This window comes from Electrona antarctica, assembly GCF_951216825.1.
Source record: "Electrona antarctica genome assembly, chromosome: 14".
Taxonomy (NCBI): domain Eukaryota; kingdom Metazoa; phylum Chordata; class Actinopteri; order Myctophiformes; family Myctophidae; genus Electrona; species Electrona antarctica.
The window spans coordinates 34,658,932-34,679,942 of record NC_136795.1 but is presented as its reverse complement, the minus strand read 5'-3'; the positions used below and the strand labels follow the sequence as shown (position 1 = coordinate 34,679,942).

Sequence of the window (21,011 nt, the reverse complement as noted above, 5' to 3'; positions counted from 1 at the left end):
GTCTAGGACTGTATCGTGATGCATATCAATCGTAAGGTTGTTGGCAATACCCAGCCCTAGTGGTCATTATTTGGAATCAACATACTATATATATATATCGTATTGTGGCCTCTGTATCGTGATACATACAGTTGGGTGCCACCGATATTGTCCCTTATCATTTGACCCATTTAGGCCTGACCTCAAAATAAAATAAAAATCCTTCTAAATCCTCCAGTTTTCTGAAATAAATATTTTCACGATTTTTCAAAAATAGCAGACCTACAAGCTCGTAGCGCGCCACTTGGTGGCGCGCTATGAGCTTGTAGATCTGCTATTTTTCAATAGCTAAATTATAACAATGTTTAAAACACCAAAAGGGGTTCCCGCCCAAAATGGGTTAACTGTCCTTTTGCGCAGATCACGCAAACCTCAGCAAAAAGAAAAGGACAATATCGATGGCCTCCAACTGTAGCAAATATGATTTGGAATTATGAGAGGAAGGTTAAGACACGGTTAAGGCATTGGTTATGCTCAAGGACAACTACATGAAAATACTTTTAGCTGCAGGGTCCCCTGGGAGACAAACTAAAAACTTATTATATCAAATTAGTGGCTGGCAGGATAAGGCAAGGCTGGAATGTTTTAGTGTCAGAAGAGCTTTGTAGGTGTTCAGTGATACGACCATGTTAACACCTTGAGGGCTCGGGCCTATTTAATCCATTAATAAAATGTGCCCATCATTTATAGCGCCCGGACCACTTTTACCGGCGGACCGGAAGTTGTTGTGAATGTCTGTGTAGCAGCTAACAATAGCCACACCACTCTAGAGTCGATCGACAACAACGGGAAGTAAGAATAAATCTATCGCGACTAGCGACTGGACTGCGGAGCGCCGTCTAACACAGGATATTTTTTCATAATTAGACGGGATGATTTAGATTGCGAGTTATGAACGTTTTAAGATTTTCGTTGTCGTCCGCTAAACAAGCAGGGAACATTTTCGATGACGTGTCACTGTCACTGCAACACAGAGGATTGGGCAACAAGCGCTCCTAGGCTGTGGAGCGATGCGACCGATTTTGATATCATTAATCTCCGTCCTGTTAATCAATCTCCGTCTCGGGCAACTGACCGTGCACTTGAACTTGACGGTGATCTCCGTCTGGGGCCCTTAAACTGTTAACTGCTTGTCCTTTTTTTTAATCTGTTGAATGTTTTATTTGGAATGAAATAGGCAGTAAAACCAGTCCAACTAAATGTACTAAAATATAAAGGCTAATTTACGGGTGTATATCACATCTGTATTCTGTATACTGCCTTACAAATAGCTTCCACTGAATATATTAGGGGCCTGTAGCTTATAAAATAGTGGTGTAATTAAGATATATGATCCTGAATGGAAGAGGAAGGTGGTTAATAAGTGGTACACACAAATCATGATCTCAAGTCCACCTGGGTTGGTCTCCCAGGTCCCTCATTCTTTTCTCATGTACAGCTGTGTAACTGTTGCTGTGGCTGGAGTGGCTGCCCCCTTCTCAATTCTCACTGTGCCCTGTCTCCAGGCTCCAGTTGATCTGTAAAGAAATGAAGTTCATGACACCTGCCATAGAAGCTCAAAGGGGACAGATTCACTAAGCTGTTTACACCAATATTTTGGGTGTAAACGAATTTTCCAAACTTCTCACGTTAGTAGTCTAGAATGAGGCATTCTAATGAAATACACCAAGCATTGGTTCCATGTAAGTCTGCATCCGAGCAGACTTGAGAAAGGGCGTCCCTCTGCAAAATTCATAGATGGGTTCATATTCAAATATATTCATAAACCTATTCAAATTCATAGATTCACAGCTTAGTGAATGAGAGCTAGTGTGAATAAAACTGAAACAGGAGGCTACTTTTGAAAATTGTCATTATAGTCTATTAAATTGATTTGTTCGATTAACTGTTGCACCCCTACTGCATTATGCATGAGTGGTAAAGGTTTTTACTCAAATTGGTGTCCGCGTTGTGAGCTTCTTGTTAATGTGAGTATTAACAAGAGTTTGTGACTAAATAATAACTACCGGTACATTGCATCAACTGTTTTGGATATACAAGGTTTCCACTTGACTGTGGCAATATAGTAGATCTCCAAATCCATATAATAACTGTACAAGGTTTCTGCCCGACAGAGACGACACATTAAAAATAAAAGTTTACAAAAGTACTGGGCTTGTACTCCAGTTATTGCACACAGGGGGGAGGGGGGGCAAGAACAGCATTGTGTAATTGTTTGAATCCATCATCTGACTCGGCGCTCAACAAAATGTTTAACTACACCACCCAAATCTGAGAAACCAGCTTGTGAGAGACCACCTTACACCACTGACCAAGCTCCATTCCTTACAGACTATTCCTCAGGGGAACTAACGGAGGTTGTCACTGCACACAATGCTATTTTACACAAAGGCACTATTTTTAAACCTTCCACATACAGGAACAGCTTTCAACAGTCAAGGGTGTCATAACATGTAACACCATTAATGTGCTCACTTGCTCAAACGCTCCTGTGGCCTGGCCTACATACTGTAGCACACACTAGCAGACCACTTTAAACAAGAATCTCAGCACAGATCATTGTATCCTAACAATGATGGCCTATTAGAAGTCCAGTGGAAGTACATTTCACTCAAATGTCTCTTAATGTTTTTGCTCTCTCATATTTGGGCACTGAACTGGTCGTGGAGGTGTTATTAACGCATTGATACTCAAAATAGAAGACACGTTGGCCCTAAATGAGGAGTTTGACGCATGATCTTTCTTTTAGTGTCTCTTGTGTCTCTTGGCTTCAAGCCCCCAGAACTGCGGTAGAACATTGAAGCCCGTTTGTCAAATCTGGGATTCCGTATTTAAAACGCTACTGTGCGAGTGTCTACCGTTTGAAACCCTACTGTGCATGCTTCTATAGTCTGAAACGCTAGCTATCGGCTATCTATTGGCCTCGATATTGAGCCCAACCTCAATCCGTCCTCTAGATATATTACCAGTAAGACGCCCTGAGGGCGAGAAGCGACCTCGGGTCGCGTGCACGCATCCGCCTGGGTGACGGCAGACTGCTGGGCGAGCGCTGCCGCTTTGGCATGGGGGGGGTCAGGTCAACCCCCCCCCCAGATATTAATCTCAGATGTATACATCTGATTGTACATCTGATGTATTCTGCACTGTCTAATAGCCAACACAACACGCTGGCTATTTGACATGCAGAAACACACTTGCCTTCCTTGATGCATTAATGAGCGTCAATGACCGTTGGTCACAGACACACACCTGCCCACTGCAGTGCTCTAACTGTACAGTTGGGTGCCACCGATATTGTCCCTTATCATTTGACCCATTTAGGCCTGACCTCAACATTTTTAAAAATCCCTCTAAATCCTCCAGTTTTCTGAAATACATATTTTCACGATTTTTCAAAAATAGCAGACCTACAAGCTAGTAGCGTGCCACTCGGTGGCGCGCTATGAGCTTGTAGATCTGCTATTTTTCAATAGCTAAATTGAAAAATTTGTGTTTAAAACACCAAAAGGGGTTCCCGCCCAAAATGGGTTAACTGTCCTTTTGCGCAGATCACGCAAACCTCAGCAAAAAGAAAAGGACAATATCGATGGCCTCCAACTGTAAGTGACTGGAGTCTGTCTCATTTCTAACCAAAAGGCCTTGACTATGATGGAATGATTAAGGATTACTGTGATTATGGCAAGCTCACATTTCATATCACACACAACATAATTCACTAGCAAACAAATATATAAAAGAAATACATTTTTGGGAAAAAATAAAACACAAATATCTGATTTTTTTTCCCACGGTCCCCCTGGTTATGCGTCAACTTTGAGAACTATAGGCTTTGCTTTTAAACACAGAACAAAACATAGCCAGAGTAATGTTGCCCCTTTGTGTGCTTTAACTTAGCATTCCAGGTATTTTGTCATTTATTTCACAAAATACCGTTACAAAATTGATGTCACTGATGATGTTGCAGACCACAGTCGCAGAAGATCCTGTAATGAACCATTTTCCTTCAGTGAGCGACATAAAGGCTACTTTTCCAAGAAGAGCCTGGTAAATTTGCATAACCCACTCAGATCATTAAAAAATCACTTGATAATGTAATGTTAATTATTTCTCCCTTCCTCTTGTTCGCTTGCTCTTAGTCTTGTTCTCTCCTTCTGTATCTCAGAAGCACACAATACACATGTCTTGAGAGCTGTACACTTACAGCAATAGCCTATATGCGTTGGCGTGGGTCGGCCGCTATCTGTTACAATTATTTTGAAATGTGGTTGGGTGCAGGTAAAGAAAGGAAGGACCCCCACATTACTATGTGGGGGTACACACACACACACACACACACACACACACACACACACACACACACACACACACACAGTGTGGGTGTGTGTATTATTTGACATAGAGATGAATGTGAGAGATGCAGATCGTGTGTGTATTTTCTATATATAGATCGTGTTATATATATATATATAGATCGTGACAATGCACAGAGATAGATAAGGCACATTATACATTGTAATGCACAATGTTACAATGGCTGGTTCTTGTGAGCAATGTGTTTGGTGCAATCCGAAATGCATTGGAGAGGAATGGAAGAGAAGATGATGCAGAAACATGTGCAGACCTTAGACCAGATCCTGCCATGATGGCTGCAGTGCATGCTGCCCTTTCCAGATGTTGGCTCTGTACTTTCACTGCTGGGTTAATGACTGCTCAATAATGTCCCTCCTATTTTACCTTTCTGTACCTTTTACACAGAACAGCATTGCAGAATAACATTCCCTGTATGAATAAATGTAAGCGGGCATAGCGAAATGAGCCTAAATCTAGGGGTAGGCGATATGGAAAATCACACCCGTGTGAACTGAGTGGTGCAACTCCCCTCTCCCCTCTCTCTCTCTCTCTCTCTCTCTCTCTCTCTCTCTCTCTCTCTCTCTCTCATTAGCAGGCAACAGTGCAGCACTATCTCTCTCTCTGTTTCTGGCACAACAGCGCCACTTTTGCCCCTACTGGTACTCAGTGACATAGTCACATACATTGTCACATACCTAGGTTAACACAGACATTGCTGTTCCTTGGAGTGGTTGCACCACTCAAAAATATAATATCACAATATCTTTTTCAAGCAGTATCACAATACATGTTATTATGATGATTCTTTTTCATGTTGGTTTTTATGGGGTTTTTTTCCAAGTTACTTACAGGACAACCACCTACAACCAACGTAACAAAAAGAAAAAGGAGTAACAGACCATTTAGACCAAAATACCGTCGTTCTAAGTATAAATGAAGGTATTGAACTGCAAATCATAGAATGTGCATTCACTAGGCATGTCCCGATACCGATACTTGTATCGGAATTCCTTCCGATATGCTCTTATTTGGTCATATCGGAATCGGCAAGTACGCCCCGCACCAATCCGATACCACATTTTATTTAATCACGTGATGCGCGCAGCACGGTGAGACAGGGCCGCCGGTATTGAAAACGCGCATCTCCAGCCCAGAGCCTTAGAAATGCTCCAGCCGTAGGTGTGAACGGCTTTGCCGACGTGCGAATGGGGGACAATTTAAAACAAAGGCGCCTTGCTGTAGTTTGCGACTAACAGAAATGTGCATGCACAACTTCACAAGGGCTGCCAAGTAGGCTATATTTTGTTGTTTTTCTTTCTCCCCCTCTCTTCGAAGTTAGACTGGACAAATAAGCTCTAAACTGACTGACTGGGACACGGTGGACTGACGCTCATATAGTAACTTGCTCCGTGGGTGGAACGGGGTGGAAAAGTTTGGTTTATTTTAAAAGACAAGAGGGGAGCTAAATGCAATAATTAGCCTAGCATGTAATAATAACCTAGCTCCTTCTAAAGCTATATGGACCAGATCAATAATCATAACCATTATAAAGACCAAAGGAACTGTGGTTGTAACTTGTTGTGAACATTTAGGCTTGTATGAATTGAATGAATAACATCCCATCGTTTTTCAACCAGCTGTCCTCTCCTCCGTGCCTGTATAACTCCATTCCAAAGTAACGTAACATGCTAATGCTATGCTGCTCCGTAGAAAGGTCTTGCACAACGAAAATAGCAGATCTACAAGCTCACAAGGCGTCCATCAGTGAGGCAGTGTAGACGAATCCCCAAGCTCACAAGGCGTCCATCAGTGAGGCAGTGTAGACGAATCCCTTGACTCTTTCAAAACCGCTCTCAAAGGGCACCTACGGTCGGCTGCAATTCGAAACTGGCCCCTGTAAAATCGGAATCCCTCAAACACGAACGCAAGGACAACACTAGAGACGGTCGCGGCCACACAGCCAACTCAAGGTATGGCCACTGAGCCAACTTGGGGACCCAACGCAAGGACAACAAAAGAGACGGTCACGGCCACACAGCCAACTCAAGGTACGGCCACGGAGCCGACTTGGGGACCCAACGCAGCTCCTCCAAGGAAAAAAAACAAATTAACGGAGCTGAACGTGAATCCCCCCCACCGCCCACCCCTTTTTCCCCCCTCACTGTATATGTTTCTTTTCCCTTTTTACCTCCTTTATGATGAATTCCTGTTCTGTCTATAGAAGTGTCTATTTGTACGTATCTAAATGTTTTGATGATTTGAACATGGTGGACCCTGTTGGAAACAAGTGTAATGCTTAATTGGGTCGTCCACTCACAGTTAACAGCCTTTGTATTGAGTTTGTGCCTGAAATGTACTGTAATTCTGCAAACTGTTAATAAATTCTTCAATCAATCAATCAATCAAACTTGTAACTTTGACAACAGCTGTTGTGAATTTTGGCCAATCAGAACGGCAACAAAAAAAATCACACCTGTGTGAAGTGAGGGGCGCTAATATATTAAAGTCTAACTCATGTTGATTAGGTGATGTAATGGTGATTATGATGTAACATGTCTATTTGCTCAGACACTATGACATAAAATTGTCAATGAGAATTAAATCTTTTTGTAGGACGGAAATCTACACTAATAGCTGAATATAGGAGGGCATATATAGGGGTGCATTTCATTTTGAAAAAAATGCCTTGTTGCGAGTGTGTGTGTGAGAAAGTGAGAGAGTTAAAGTTCCAGTTTTGCACAGCATGATGGTAGCATAATTGTAGCTCACATCTGTGGAAAAAATAAATCCTTATGAGGAATACATTTGCCTCCTGTGTGATATAGCTGAATATTAACATTGTATTTTAACATTAATGCTGGACATGTTTTCTGAGGTGGTACTTGGTTAAAAAAGGTTGAGAACCACTGCTGTACAGCTGCTTAAATTGTGCTGCCTACCTACTTGTTTGAAGTGAACTTAAGTTACAGACAGTACTTTACACTTTTTTTAAAAGCACTCTGGTATCGGTATCGGTATCGGCTAACACAGAAATTGTTGGATCGGAATCGGATCGGAAACGAAAAAAGGGTATCGGGACATCACTAGCATTCACTGTATCACAATATATACGATAGCTCTGAAAAGACATAATCGTGGAGACATTGTATCATCTCGACGATATTTATCAGTCGATTGACTGATTCGCCCCAGTGATTAGCTCATCAGCATAGATCCCTGTCCTGACGTCACTTGCTCATCCCCTGGTCTTGCCTGGTTCACGGAATTAATTTCTCTATGGAGAATATCATGGGCTCATCTTAAAATCGTTTCATATAAGCATTGTGGTCCAAAAATAAACAAGCTGTATCTGTGTTATTGTCAGGGAGGTGTCTCTGTATCGTTTGCGACCGTCAGTCACATATATGGTTCTAGAAAAAATTTAACTAATTCAGTAGCAGTAACAATAGCGTTTTCTCTGTCAGTTGATTGTTCATATCCATATGAGTGTAACGGCCGGGATGACATGTTTATTTTTCAAACACAGTTCTTATATGAGGCGATCTAAAATCCCTCTATGGGGATTACAATGCAAATAAAAAGTACATGAACCCTCTACCGATATTGACGTCAGACTTCGGTGCTCTATAGAGCGTCGCAGTCCCGCCTCCTACCCTGACCCAGGAAATGAAACCCAATGCATTATTCTCATAGACATTTCGTAAAGTATTTATTTAAAGACGGTTACGCCGCGGACAAAGCCAACTCGAGTCGTGACAACTCATGACAACACAAACAATATTTTGGACCAAACAAATAATTAGAAAGAAGAAAAAAACGGCAGGTTACAACACTTTCTTTGTTGTTTTTCTTCTTTGTAATTATTTGTTTGGTCCAAAATATTGTTTGTGTTGTCATGAGTTGTCACGACTCGAGTTGGCTTTGTCCGCGGCGTAACCGTCTTTAAATAAATACTTTACGAAATGTCTATGAGAATAATGCATTGGGTTTCATTTCCTGGTTCAGGGTAGGAGGCGGGACTGCGACGCTCTATAGCCTCCACCTACTAACAGAGATTTAGGATGTGAACCTGGAGTACAATCAGACCATTGGCCACCTCCGGGGTTTGCACACATCATAGAACAAGAGCACACAGTACTGGAGCAAGTAAATTAATAATACAGGAAGAGCTGCAATGGCTAGGTAGTAATAAGGAGCCTGGAAAGTAATATCTTCTTCCCATTTAATCTCATGTTTTAATAACGGCCGTCTCACTCTACTCTCTCTTCCTGTCCTTTGGCTGAGCTTTTTGGTCACCGTATTTTATAGAAAAAGGTTGATGCACACCGTCAGAAACTTGCCAAAAATGTTGCTCTTTTATTAAGTCGACGTTGTCTGTCCTGAAGAAAGGTCTAACGACCGAAACGTCGACTTAATAAAAGATTGTGCCATAACTGTTTCCATTGTCCGTTTTAGTCAAGTCATCATAATCTGTTGTCAAATAAATATTTCCATAATACATACAATAATAAATCATAAAATAAAAATCTTAAATTATTAAAATAAGGGGAGACCATGTGGAACCATCCACTAGATACAATATTGCACTTGCCCAATAGCCCATATTGCACTTGGCATCATAAACAAAAAGATCAGAGCATGTGTGTGCGTACAGCACTAAAGCCCATAACTTCATTTATTTTGTACACTATCAGTAGGCCGACATCCACATTTGAGCCACGCCATACCCTTGTAGATCCCGGGATCCACATGATTAGTTTTCGGTCCCAAGTCTGTTTTATACCCCCCTGGGTTGTAAGCTGAGTGAATTGGACTAAAATCTGGGTTTGAATTATTATCTGAGCTTTGTATGCATCTCAATGTTAAGGGCAGAGATAAATAAATAAATAAATAATAGCCTAACAGGTGCACTATGAAAGAGAGGGAGACATGCTCGTTAACGTTCCCATCACATTAAAAAACATGCACATCCACGTGTGGCTAACAAATGCGTAATTTAACCTTTTGACATAATAGAGGGGGCACCCGGATTTGAACCAGGGACCTCTTGATCTGCAGTCAAATGCTCTACCACTGAGCTATACCCCCTTGTGAACTAGTAGTCAGAGTACACATCTATGTTCCTTTGCACAAGGCTATGTCAACAGTGCATTTTCACTCCTCCTTCTATTATTTGCATAATGTGTCAGTGTAAGTGTGAGAGAGAGATCGTGAGTTAGAGAGTTTGTTTACCGTCTTCTGGTTTATCTATATTTGATATGATGTGGCTTTTCATAACCCAACTACAGTTGTTTGTTTAGGGTTTAGATGAAACTCTTATTTTGAATAACTTTAGAGTTGCATTGGGGATCTCTTGATCTACACTCATTCAAAGGCTCTACGCACGCGCGCGCGCGCACGCACGCACGCACGCACGCACGCGCACACACACAGTAGCAGCCCACTATTTGCAACATTTGCAAACGATAACCTAAAACTGCTCAAGAGCTGTGATATGCTAATAGGCATATACTGCTAAGGTGCGTAGTGTTTCAGAGGCAGCACCAGCTGATTCTTATTGGATGTACTGAGTGGGAGCTTGCATAAATCAGGGGTGCTTCACAGAACTGAATATGGATATTGACCCCTGGGAGATTGATTGCTAAGGTGGAGCCACTCCTACGTCAGCTCCCAGTACTTATTACCGCACGACCATTCATGTTGGTAGGCCTATATTGTGAGGTGGCTATTATAGCTACATTATAGCATAGGCTACACGTGTCAATATAACATAATTTGTGACACCTGCATGCTTCAATGACTGCAGTAGGGCTGTCACTTTTCCCAGAATCGGGCTTGAATTTATCCAAAAGCCAAAAATCTCAAAATGATTTAATCAGAAATGATGAATGCAGTACAGTACAGTATATGGAACGTGCTAATTTCTATTTGATAGTGTATGAATGATTAGCACACAGTAAATTCCATGCATGTAGTGAATTTATTGCGCAGGATTAATAGTACTCCTTAACTTTGACTAGAATGCCGATGTTCATCCATATACTGTAGCTTTAATCACTGGTGCCATTCAAGTAACTATAGTGCAGTGCCCCTTCGAAGTGTGCCCAATTGTTTGCCTCCTGGTATTGCTGCTTGCAGCGTTGTCAGGGGCATGCCAGTTGGGAGCAGGCTGATTGCTTGACCCCCGGTATAGTGCTGCTTGCAGAGTTGTCGAGAACCATGGTACAGTTGGAGGCCATCGATATTGTCCTTTTCTTTTTGCTGAGGTTTGCGTGATCTGCGCAAAAGGACAGTTAACCCATTTTGGGCGGGAACCCCTTTTGGTGTTTTAAACATTATGTTATAATTTAGCTATTGAAAAATAGCAGATCTACAAGCTCATAGCGCGCCACCGAGTGGCGCGCTACGAGCTTGTAGGTCTGCTATTTTTGAATGGGTCAAATGATAAGGGACAATATCGGTGGCACCCAACTGTACGTCTGGCCATCGACTTCTGCATATATACCCGAATTCAATCACATGAAAAGATAAGCGATGGACGGACAGACTGACTGACAGAAAGATTCCTTGGTTGTTTTTACACACTGCATGAGTCAGTTTATGGTGCGAGATGCAACTGCAAAAATGTGACTACAGGTCGAGAGCGGGGGAAACAACTCGGAGGCATAAATTATGGATCTTCTGATCAAGTTATATCTGGGTATCCAGGGTAAAATATGTGATTAGTATTCTTTTGTGGAAAGTGATACATCAGAACAAAGGCTTTGGCAGGCTTGTGTTATGAAACTCCTTAAGTTCATCGCATGGGAAGTGGTGTAATGCAGTTAAATAAGATGCAATCTTTTTCTGATTTTGTGTGTGTGTGTGTGTGTGTGTGTGTGTGTGTGTGTGTGTGTGTGTGTGTGTGTGTGTGTGTGTGTGTGTGTGTGTGTGTGTGTGTGTGTGTGTGTGTGTGTGTGTGTGTGTGTGTGTGTGTGTGTGTGTGTGTGTGTGTGTGCGTGGTACAAACACACACTCCCTTTGAAGATTTCTGCTGCCACATTACAGCAGGCAAAAGATGCATAAAAGAGTTCAAAGCATTTCTACAAACAGGAAGATTTGGCCTCACACTGTAGTTAAATAAATGGACTTGATGCATTCTCTGCTGATTTTCATAGTAGTTGCCAGATGTCCCACAGCATGTAGCATTTTGTAATTGGTTTGACTTGTTTTGAAAACCTCTCACAGTTAGAAGTGTGTGTAGTGCATATTGTATTGAACTCATGCAAAGTTCATGCAAAACTTATTCAGAGGCTGCAGATGTATAGTATGTAACTCAGTCTGCTGCAAAGGTGTCCATCAGAGGATGCTGAAAATGCCCAAACATACTTGGGCTGAAATACATACACCTCAAATGATAGACGCTCTGAGACACTCTTGACCCTGGTCAACTAGGGTCGGATAACTTTACATTGCAACTGCCCTACCGTTTCTATTCATATTCACTTCGCACATGGTTTAAAACTGTTCTCTTCAGTCCTCTTATTACCATTCCAAACAGGTGGATGAGTACTGCAGAAAATGTCAGCTTAGGCATCGCTGACATTTTCACACACACGTTAGTATGATATCACAAACATAAGATAAGTATGACATCTGTTCTCTGGTTTCTGTGTGTAATGGTGGGGATGAGTGACATTCAAATTAATCCTGTATATGCATACCTACTTTGAATGTAATGAATTCTGAGAGGCTGACTTTTCATTCTTATTTCATTACACTAGCTAGACAATAGAGGGTGGTACTACTTATTTTATAATTTTTGCCGGTGCTGTGGTCTGGCCTGGCGGCTGAGAATGTTCTTCCTGAAGTTGTCCCACTGGGCCGGGAGACTCTCCCGATATCGTTCCTTCTAGACAGGATTCTGACTTGGAGGCGTTCAGTCATAAGCCCGCAGATGGTAGCGTCGGCCCATTGGCTCCTCAGCCAAGCACATGCACCAAATGTCTGAACCTGTGGTTCCTCTCGTACTGAGTGAGATTACTATTGTAACAACACTTCATCAGTAGGGTAAAACTAACCTGTCTCACGACGGTCTAATCCCAGCTCACGTTCCCTATTAGCGGGTGAACAATTCAAGGCTTGGTGAATTTTGCTTCACAATTAGAGGAAGAGCGGCTACGACAGTCAGTCCACGGGGCCTGGCCGGGCGTTCAGCGACTGTCTGTTGTAATAATAACATGCAGTGCAGCAAACTCCGAGGATTAGAGAACAGTAGGAATGTAGTGAAGAAGCCCTGTTTGAGGGAGTTCTGACAGGTAGTGAGGTGAAGGATAGTGCAAATGGGTATTTCCTTGACAGTGAGGAAGTGAGTGCCTTGTGGGGAAGTTGGGGCGGGGGAACCAGTGTTCCAGGTGGCAGTGTCAGCTAAATACTGAGATTTAGTGTTGAAACTCGTGAAGAAAACGTACTAACTGCATTTTTCAGTATTTCGTTTGGCCTAGGTTAAGAAAGGATGTTGCTCCATACATTAAAACACAAGTTTGTCACAAGTGTCAAATGACTGGTAAGCCGAATCAGGTAATTAAGCCTGCCCCATTGCACCCTATACCTGCTATAGGGCAACCATTTGAGCACATCATTGATTGTGTCGGTCCTCCAATGGGTTTATATAGGAAGGGTCATGTCTGATACAATGTGTATAATATCTGGGTGTCTGGTGGGGCACACACACAAGCGGACCTTAAATTGTTTTAAAGTGAAATACCCCTTGGGTTAAGTGTTTCCCCTGCCAAACTTGTGTATGTGAGCATGAAATGAAATGAAATGAAATCTATATTTACCCAGGGTATCTGGGCTAAGCTCAAGAACTTGTTTCCAGCCAGGCCCTGCTCATAGAACACATTTCATCGTAGTGGTTGATGCCTTGTTCAAGGGCATTTCAGCGGTGGTAATTTTAACGTGTCGGACGGCTGATTCGAACTGGGAACCTTCCGGTATCTAGACCGCGCCGCTATCCGTTCGGCCACCGCTGCATGCGTGTTCTGTTAGCCATGCATTGTGCCTCTGTGTGTGCTAGTTCATCTGCACTATGAGAAGCCATGCATTGTGCCTCTGTGTGTGTGTGCTAGTTCATCTGCACTATGAGAAGCAGAACACAGTGTCTCGTCCAATCACACTCAGCGCTGGTGCGGGCTTGAGGCCCAAAGCAGCAAGAACTAGACGGGAAGAGGAGATAATAGGAAACAGAGGGCGAATGAGGGAATGGATTAGAAAGATTCTCTGGCTATTTTATGTATCATTTCACAACAATGTACTTAATTAATTAATAAACATTAACCACTGAAATATTAATTTTGATTAGTTAAACTCGATAACGCAATCCGACTGCTTCCAGTTGCCTTCGGCTGCGTTACTTTGCCTCCAAAACAAGGTACAGTATAGTGGGCCCTAGCATATAATAATAGCAGATCTACAAGCTCATCATGCATCATTGAGCTTGAGCTGAGAGAGAACATGAGGGGGCTACTATTACAGCTCTTGGGAATCCTAATCCAAAACTAAATTAGACCCTCCAGAAAAATGTGATTATGCGATCGCATAATTTACAGCATAATCAGCCAAATGGTGCAGATTATGCAAGGGTAAAAAAGAAAGAAAAACCACAGCATACAACGACATGAAAATTCAAGGATTTTAGCCCGCATAATCAAGGGTTTTACCCCACATTTCTGGAGTGTCTACTATGTAGCCTTTTTAGGGTACGTCTACCATACCAGTCCTGACGAAAAAGGATAGTCATTTTTGTATTTTAGCACAATGTGGACACCCGAGGGTTACGTGTCTAAATCCTAAGCCTCATTAATGTGTGTGCGATGGTATCCCGTACTGAAAATTGCACCCAACTAGTCGTGTTGTGAATTTGTTATTAGTTGTGAGAATTGTGAGCTTTTTTGGCGCCAGTTGCAGGAAATTATGTCTGAAAGCCACTTCGCTGCCATTCTCATAACCCGTCTAGAAAGCAGGCTGATGAACACCAATATACTGTGCGCTGCTATTTGCCTCGTTAAGTAGAAACCTCACATTGACATAATAGAAAAGGCCTTTCAGTGAATGGTTTAAGGAGTTTAAATTTAAAAAAGATATGCGCATCATGGGCTTTGTTGTTTAGAATACAAAGTGAGTCTTTGCTAGCAGTGACTCGTTTGACATTCAGCCTGTTGGCAACATCTGCAGCAACAAACAAACCAAACACACAGAAGGCTGGTGGAGTATGTAGCTCATAAGCATAAAGTGTGAATGACAGGGTTGCATAACAACACCATAGGTCTATACAGTAGTACATACATGATTATACTGGTAATGTGCACCTCAGAAATGAATATTTGTGCACTTAGCTGTCATCGGCTATTAAAATAGTCTATGTTCACACCAGAGTCATCTGTGCAGATGTGATGTCATAAACATTAAGCTGGGTTGAACCGATTCCAAAGTCTGTATTGGACCAGGATGTGTGATATGGACATAAAAGGGGACGTTCATCAACATTTATGTCTCAAGAGCCGACAGGTCAAAGAGGCACAATTCCCCATTTGTCAGCCTTCTGATTGGTCCCTGACTGACTAACCAGCAGGCTCTTTCTGCCTTGTTCCCGCCCTGGTTCCGCCTTGTTTATCCCATTTTGGCCTGACGCCGATTCTAAAATACCTTCTAAATCCTGACCTAAGTTTTCTGAAAAACTTCAAATATTTATATAGCAGCATCAAATATTCTTTATTTTTGAATACTGTACATACTGTACAGAACCCCAAGAGGGGTTCCCGTCCAGAAGGGTTAGAACACCAAAAGGGATTCCCGCCCAGAATGGGTTATGTTGAATTTGCTAAAAGATCATTTTTGGAAAAAAATTAAAAACATGATATGCTGAGTCACCATGCTGCACCTGTGATGTTCCTTTTTACTGACACCAAGTTTAAAATAACAATTGAACGCACAGAATATCAATACGAAGGAACTGAAAAACACGTTATTTCAATGGTAAGGAGAAAGGATTTTTGTCCAACCACGAAATGGCAACCAATGGGTGCGAAGAGGGGCACAACCACGGGCGGGACCCTACAAAGGGTGAATTGGTATTAAAAACCTTTACCAGAAACAAATGACAGCGCTGACCTTCAATGAAACACTGCTCCCCTTCTGAGCAAACAGCAGGCACGCTGAGCATTGTGGGAACATCCAAATCATCAAACAACAAACACCGTTCCATCTGTTGTGTTCTTTCTCATTTGCTTTGTTTTCCTCTAACAAGACCTTTCCTTCATGTCTAATTCATTCTCTGCCTGCAGTCATCATTTCTTTCCTAATTCTCTCCTGCTTTACCTTCCGTTCAAGCCCACCTGTCCATCACCCCCATTATGCCCTTTCTGGCTTTGAAACACCAAATTGTTGCTGTTGGTGTTGGGCAGAAACCTTGCATTAACTTTTTTTCATAAATTAATGCCCTACTTTGTCGCAGAAAAGTCGTGAAAATTGTCGCTCTACAAGCTTGCATTGCAACACGTTGTGTGCTTATTGATCTATTTTCACTATCTTATTAAAAACAACCAAAAAGAACAGTTTGGGAGTGGGACATACTTCTACCCGACTGCGACATTATGAAACATTTGCTTATGCTTTTGAAACCATAGCTTTCAATCTGTCTCCTTCATTGATCTCATTAGTTACCACATGAATTGCCTGCTAGGCTCATGTTCAATATCCCACCCTAGTGAGATCAGTGTATATTAATAGCATTCACCTGATAAACACACAACCTAGACCTGACCTTGAATAGTCGACTAATTGATCAGGGGAGTCTGATTCAACTGCCAATCTCTCATTAAGCAGCCCAAATGGAATGATCCTCTATTCTATTGCATAACTTTTTTTATTTGCTTTTTGCATGATTCTACTGAGAGTTTGGCCATCGAATTCAATCAGACAGATTTGACCTTTCTTTTTTCTTTTATTTACTTTTTTTAGACTACCAATCGACTATAGGAAACATTTGGCCAATCAGACTATTTCGGAATGGACCAGTTCTCACCTGCTCACCTACAGTATATATATATATATATATATATATATATATATATATATATATATATATAGTGTGTCTAGGGGGAAGTGTATTTTTCCACATCACCCAATTTAATGCTAATGAAGAAATCAATTAAGCTAAGCTTTGGTTAAGATTTCTGGGTGCTTCTGGCTGGTTTCCCAAAATCCCATCGTATCTTCTTTGGGTATCCATTCATTACTAAAGTGATTTGTCTCAAGGTTTAGAATAATAATGTCCAGTAACTAGACTGTTACAATGACAGCATATGCACTGTGCTTGAGTAAATATACTCGATGAGAGGAGACGAGGGGTCAACAAGGGTCCGATCGCGGCAGGTGACAAATGATGTCTAAACGTAGCCATAACGGGGCCAATGGTTTCCACTCCTTTCTCCACCTCTTATCGCATCTTTCACTCCTTAATTCCTCTCCTCTCTTGGATGCCCCTCCCTCTCTGACTATCGAGCGAGTCCTTGCAGGAGGAGTGAAGGTGCAGTGCACGGGTTTGGGTCTCCTTCAGCCTTCTGTTCTGGCTGACCCACTGACGCAGCGCCCCTCCTTAGCCCCTCTGTCCAGTCTGCTGTCAGTCTGACAGGAGGCAGGCCTGAGCTTCCGCCCCCTCACCTTGGGTAGCGTGGCCATTCGTCACTGTAGTGACACTGCAGTGCTGGAGTCTGTCAGCTGTCTGCTGTGACTGCCGGCTTCCTCTGGGAACTGAACAGAATACGAGGATGTGTTCTGTGTGGACTTGGTAGTTCACCATGGACCTGCTGCAATCATTATTTTGGGCGAATATAATTGGTTTACTAAACAAAACAAATCACACTTGTGTGAAGTGAGGGGTGCTCTTTTTTAATGTTTTTTTTGTGGCTTTCGCCTTTATTTTATATTTTGTATGGAGGGACAGACAGTAGGCTGACAGGAAATGGGGAGAGAGATGGGGGGAAGACATGCAGTGAAGGCCGTCGGGAACGGGAGTCGAGCCCGCGGCACACTGCCAGACTGGATTGCCAGCCAAGGTGCCTGGACCACTGAGCCATGGCCCAGGCCTGAGGGGTGCTCTTATCATCATACATCATCATACATTCCATTCCATGCTCAACCAATCAACTCATCACATTCCGTGCCACAAACACGGCTCATACACACAAACACCGAAAGCTGTGCATAGGAGAACAAGAATGACACGCGTATCATTAACTGCCAGGTGAAACAAGCGCTCTCCGTTGTGCATCTGTCTCACAGTTGTTTCCCTATTTTTTGTTATTTTTTTAACGTGTATGTTTCTCTGTGACAACCTCGCGGCCGTTGTTTGCGTTCGTTTCCGCCGTGCTTTCGTTGGTTCAATCACTGTGTTTTGTTCTGTAGCTCCAGTTAGCTCATAACATTAGCCGCTGTAGAGTTATACTGCGGTGTTGCCAACTTGCCATATATAGGGCGTTGCAAAGTCTGGGCTTTGTCTGGGTTAACGTTAACGCACACTTCAGTGTTGTGGCCTTTCAGGGCTTAGGAGGCACTCCCATTGAGTTTAAGAGTATGGGTTCAGACTTGGGGCAGTCAATCATGACTAGGTCCTCAAAGCCAACCTGAGCGAAAATATGCCAGGCATATAGAAACATCTATATGAAATGGGTTTTTTGTGTGTGCTTGTCAAATACTGTGTGACTGGGGGGACTATGGGGGGGGGGGGGGGGGGGGGGGGGCTGGCTATTTAGAGCGGGGGCTAATGAAGTTTGGTTCACATAGAAATCAGTCATTTGGGTTTGTGGGAGCCGTCCCTTCAACCCCTGTACAGTACTGTGCCAACGGAGGGAAATGTTTAATGTCAGACCTTACGCATGCCGCATGGTAAATCCAAAAACATTAAACTAATGTTGCGAAAATGCAACACCAACCTTTATGTGTTTTTGTCTCTGGTTAGCGCCACAGTGTGTGTTTCAGTAGAGTTCATTGTGATCTAAATGGGCTATCTGCATATTTACACAGAGCCCATGGGAAACCATGGCTGGCTCACATGCATTAAGAGTAGACATCTACTGGTAATAAACTGGTAAGCACTTCATTATTCAAAGCAACCATTCATAAATTATTCTTGTTTGGGGAAACACCAACACACGTAATATCAATATAAAATACATTGTACACAGGCGAGTCATCTTTCAAACTAGGAAATGATGTGGGTCTTGGGATGCTGTTTGGCTCCAATGTGGATCTTGGACTGCATTTGAATGATATATCGTCACAATCATTTAAAAGTTTTATTTTTTTTGCTGCTTTCGCCTTTATTTTATATTTTTTATAGAGGGACAGACAGTAGACTGACAGGAAATGGGGGAGAGAGATGGGGGAGTGACATGCAGTAAAGGCCGTCGGGATCGGGAGTCGAACCCGCGGCACACTGCCAGACTTGGACTACCGGCCAAGGTGCCTGGACCACTGAGCCACGGCCCAGACCACTTTAACGATATTGGCTATTCAAAAATAGCAGATAAGCTCATAGCTTGTAGATCAGCTATTTTTGAGAATTGAGCGTCCACAAATTCACCACCCATTATCTTTACGCAAGATATAATATACGTCCGTGCAGGTATATTGTTGAGAAATAACGCCCGACAGGATGATTAAAAGGCGTAACACGAGGTGTTTAATCATCCTGAAGGGGGTTATTTTTAAACCACTACTGGCGCGGCATCTATTATGCCGCTTATTACACGGCTGCTTAATTAATAAATAATTGAATTGACCCAAAAGTATTTCCTTGCTTATGGTAATGAAAGTATTCCATAAGTGTTGTGGTGGGCGGACACGGTCGACTCTGAAAACAAGGAAGTGTTGATCAAATTGAATACATTTTCGTTTACTGCATTGTCTATTTCTGTCTTCAAAATGTTACTCTCAAAACATTATTGAGAGCAATGTTTAGTAGATGACAATGGTGTGTTTGTTTACATGGCTGGACACCATTGGATGCCATTCCCTGATGAAGGCTTAACCACCGGAAACGTTGGATTAATTTGTCTTAACCTGCTGCGTCCTAATAAAGTATTGGCACTCTGGCTATTGGGGTGTGCGACCACTTTCTTGTTTTTTCAAGATTCCCTCTGCAGTTCTCTCCCGTGGGCCGGCATCGCTACAAGGACTTTGGTGTGCGTTAGCATCTTTGTACACAGTGTCCTGTTCCTGTTGGATACTGTGATACGGCACAAAATCGAGCAAAGCAAATGTATATGAGCAGCTGCTCTGAGCCTTTGATTAGACAGCGGCCTGTTATAGAGCCAAGCGGGCATTATGAAGAAATATCACACAGCTGAATTCAGCAATTGACCAATCAGAATCAAGCATTCAACCAAGCTGTGTAATAATGGGAGATTGTACAGTCACAGTGTATGGACTGGAATTACAGTGGCAATGACTTTAGTGCCTTGCAACAGTGGGACAATAATGCTAGAACTGTACGGTCAATTACATGCAAATAGTTTATTTGACATCACTTAGGTTACTGTGTTCTGCACCAGCGGCCATCGATCTCAGTGCCCCCCCCCCCCCCCCTATGGTAATAAACATTGTCCTCCACGCTATTCATTTAAAATGCATTAGGACCTTATCTCAGCTAATATATCAGTTGATCTGGTTTCTGTGCACCATCTGTGTTTTATAGAAAGGCGAGGGATGCTATCGGTGCTTATTTACATTATTTACTTTAAAGCCTGATTCAAGTGTGTGTGTGTGTGTCTGTGTGTGTGTGTGTGTGTGTCTGTGTGCGCGCAGTGCACTACAGTGCCTCCCCCAGGCCCATACAGTTATTAGAACCAACATTTAAAAAAGCTGTAGGAGCAATCTAATGTTTTTTTCTCTATGCTAGCGCTTTTATTTAGTACACACACACACACACACACACACACACACACACACACACACACACACACACACACACACACACACACACACACACACACACACACACAAACACACTGACATGCAAAAAGGGTCAGATTAAAAAAATCACAAAACAAAAAGTTTCTAAATGAATCAACAGACTCAGCGTTAAGGGTATAGGCGTTCCACAGTGAGGGAGCATCCACTGCAAAGGCCCGGTCACCCTTGGTTACGAGTTTGGTCGCAGGTATCTTCAGAAGACTCTTGTCAGAGGACCTGAGAAATCTCACATTTGGCTTTGCCTTCAGTAAGTCTCAGATATAAAGTGGGGCTAGCCCATATAATGCCTTATAGGTTGTTAAAAGAAAATTATAATCAATTCTGAATTTGATGGGCATGCAGCTACAGTGAAGTGTAGCCACCTACACCTTTTATACTGTAGCCTATATGCTCTGCGGTTTGTGTTGGTGAGAGTTGGGCAGTCGAAACACAGCCGAGAGCCGTACAACACAAATGTTGTGTCAAACCATGTGACTTCCATTGGAAATGCATTGGGACAAGATGTAAACAAACCCTTTCTTTACATCTAGCTTGCATCAATGTTGTATGCTAGATCGAAAGGTGTGAGTCAGGCATTAATCTCATGCACCTGCACACAAAGTAATAAC

The 21,011-nt window shown here is 42.5% G+C and overlaps 1 protein-coding gene across 4 annotated transcripts in view; it reads left to right on the top strand.

Moving 5' to 3' along the window:
• The window catches only part of asic2 (acid-sensing (proton-gated) ion channel 2), a gene marked incomplete at its 5' end in the record, with an annotated part of 468,688 nt that overhangs the window by 38,295 nt on the left and 409,382 nt on the right, over nucleotides 1–21,011 (top strand). The window lies entirely within an intron of this gene.